The sequence below is a fragment of the Notamacropus eugenii genome, chromosome 5, assembly GCF_028372415.1.
Source record: "Notamacropus eugenii isolate mMacEug1 chromosome 5, mMacEug1.pri_v2, whole genome shotgun sequence".
Taxonomy (NCBI): Eukaryota; Metazoa; Chordata; class Mammalia; order Diprotodontia; family Macropodidae; genus Notamacropus; species Notamacropus eugenii.
The window spans coordinates 109,771,049-109,773,995 of NC_092876.1; the positions used below are offsets into that span (position 1 = coordinate 109,771,049).

Consider the following 2,947-nt stretch of genomic DNA (forward strand, 5'->3'; position numbering starts at 1 on the left):
GATTTACACGTTAAAGGTGATACCATAAGCAAATTAAACGAACATGGAAGAGTTTATCTGTCAGATTTATGGATAAGGGAAGAATTTAGGAAAAAAGAACATATAGAGAGGATTGCAGAATGTAAAATAGATCATTATGATTATATAAAGTTAATTATATATTTGATTATATAAATTATATATTTGATTATATAAAATTTTTTTTTTGCACAGACAAAATCAATGCAAGCAAAATTATAAGGAAAGCAGAAAAATGGAGGGGGGAATTTGCAACAAGTAGCTCTGACAGAGGCCTTATTTCTCAAATATATAGAGAAGTGAGTCAAATTTATAAAAAATAAAATACAAGTTATTCCCCAATTAGAAAATGGTCAAAATACATAAGCAGGTAGTTTTCAGACAAAGATATCAAAGTTATCTATAATCATATGAAAAAAAATTTCTAAATCACTATTGATTAGAGAAATGCATATCAAAAAAAACTCTTAAGTACCACCTCATAGCTATCAGATTGGCTAGTATAATAAAAAAAAAAAAAAGGAAAATGTTGAATGTTGGAAGCAATGTGGGAAAACTAGGAGACACTAATGTATTTTAGGGGAGTTGTGAACTGATCCAATCATTCTGGGGAACAATTTGGAACTATCCTGAAAGGGCTATGAAACTGTACATACCCTTTGATCCAACAACTCCACTGCTAGGTCTATATCTGAAAGACATCCTAAGAATTTGAAATCAAGGAGATGCCCATCATCTGGGGAATGGCTAAACAAGCTGTGGTATACAGTTATAATGGAATACTATTGTGCTATAAGAAATGACAAGGAGGATGATTCAGAAAAGTCCTAGGAAGACTTACAGGAACTGATGCATAATGAAAGGAACAGAACCAGGAGGACATTGTACCTGGCAACAGCAATATTGTTTGATAGAGAATTGTAAATGATTTAGCTATTCTCAGCAATATAATGCTCTAAGACAATCTCAAAGTACTAATGAAATTCGAATAATTATCCCCCAAAACTAGCCGCTTCTAAGCTTGACTCTAAACATTTCCTCTCCTTTCCTTTCCTTGCCTATCCCTTCTGTAACCATCATCTCACTATAGCTTTTTGTCATTTGGTCAATTGACATTTCACCTTCTGTTTCACCAATTCCAGAGGAATTGTGGAACAGCTTACAATACCACCTACAAAAGTCACACTCTCAGTTCTTTTTCTATGTTGATTAATTTGTTCCATGTTTTCATCCCTGAAAAGCCTGAGTTCTTTGTTTAATGCTGACAAGTTAACCAGATCAGGGCATTCATCTTCATATTCCTGACAATCAGCAGGAATTTCTCCTTGATGCATCTGATCTTCTCCCTTGGCAATATTTTCAGCGCTGTTTTCCTCTTCATGAAAATCAATCACAGAATGCTTTATGCAACTTTGCTTCTTGCCTTTGACAATCTCTCCCTGAATTTCTCCTGATGAATGACTAAATTCAGTCATTTCAAAACACTGTGCCCTGCTCTTATCCTCAAACAGTACAATCATATTCCTTTATACCAGGTCTTCAGAACAGTTCATTTTACAATCATCATCTGATTTATCTATGAAATTTCTTCCATTTTCCAACTTAGAAGTCTTTACCTTCTCTGTCAGTTCTTCAAGTGATGAAGGTTATTCAGATCCTTTATTTCAAGACTTTCATCATCATGACCCAGTAGATGAAGTTAGTTCATCATCCTCCTGCATTTCTTTTGTATATCCACTGGCAGAAATTTCTACAGCAACAGAGTCCTCCCTCCTGATGTCTCCAAAGGCTGGATAAAGATCACTTTCATAATTGAAACGTCTTATGAAGAAATCTTGAGCACATTTAACATCTCCATCAAAGTACCCTTCAGCATTTGAATGAGATGTTGAGACCATTTGTGGGAAGTCAATCATGGTTATGTAGTCATCTTTATCCCACATAATACTGATTTCATTGAAATCCCCATGAATTAATCTATGATTAGCAAGTTTAATAATTGGTTCCATAGCTTCATTATATTCTGCTACAGGATCTTTATTGTGATGTACCTGGCACAGAGGGTATCCATTTATGAGTTCCATGACAGTTCTAATCAATTGGTTTTGGAACTGGAAATTTCCTCTCATAGAGCTCTTTCATATAGGCAAGTTTTTTCACAGCTGACAAAATGAGATAAGTATAGCCATGAAATATTTTATCTGTGCTTGTGTTCATCACTTTTGTTTCTTTTTTTGAAATTCCAGAATTAAATCCTTCCTAGTCTGTGAAGCTCTGGTGAAAACTGTTTCTCCTCTTCACTTGCAATAGTGTAAATATATGACTCTTTACCAACACTCATCTGGTTTCCAACAGAGCCAACCACCTGTCTTGAAGAAAGTCCTTTCAAATCATAACCTCTTTGTTATAACCAATACCCTTGGGCAATTTTAGCTTATTCATAACCTGAGTTTGTGTTTTGCCAGTTCTCACAAAATCTTATTACAACCACCCTGTTTAAAGCTGGCTATAGAGGCAATCAAACTGCACGGAACTTCGTCTCCAGAGAAAGAACTGATATTGTTTGGATACAGACTTAAACATGCTATTTCGCACTCATTTTTTCTTGTATCTGTGTCTTCTTGTACCAAATGATTCATAGAGAGTTGGAATACTAATTCATTGTTGGTGAAGCTGTGAGTTGATCCAACCATTCTGGAATTATGCCCAAATTGTGCACAAAAATGTGCATACCCTTTGATCCAGCAATATCACTTCTAGGACTGTATTCCAAAGAGAAGATAAAAATATAAAAAGGACCCACATGTACAAAAATATTTAAAGTCATGTTTCAAGAACTGGAAATTGAGGGAATGCCTATCAATTGGGGAATGGCTGAACAAGTTGTGGTATATGAATGTAATGGAATACTATTATGCTATAAGAAATA

The 2,947-nt window shown here is 34.7% G+C and overlaps 1 pseudogene; it reads right to left on the bottom strand.

The window, feature by feature from the left end:
- Positions 1-1,010: 1,010 nt before the first annotated feature.
- LOC140507657 (serine/threonine-protein kinase RIO2 pseudogene) lies at positions 1,011-2,657 on the bottom strand (annotated as a pseudogene).
- Between the last annotated feature and the right edge of the window lie 290 nt (positions 2,658-2,947).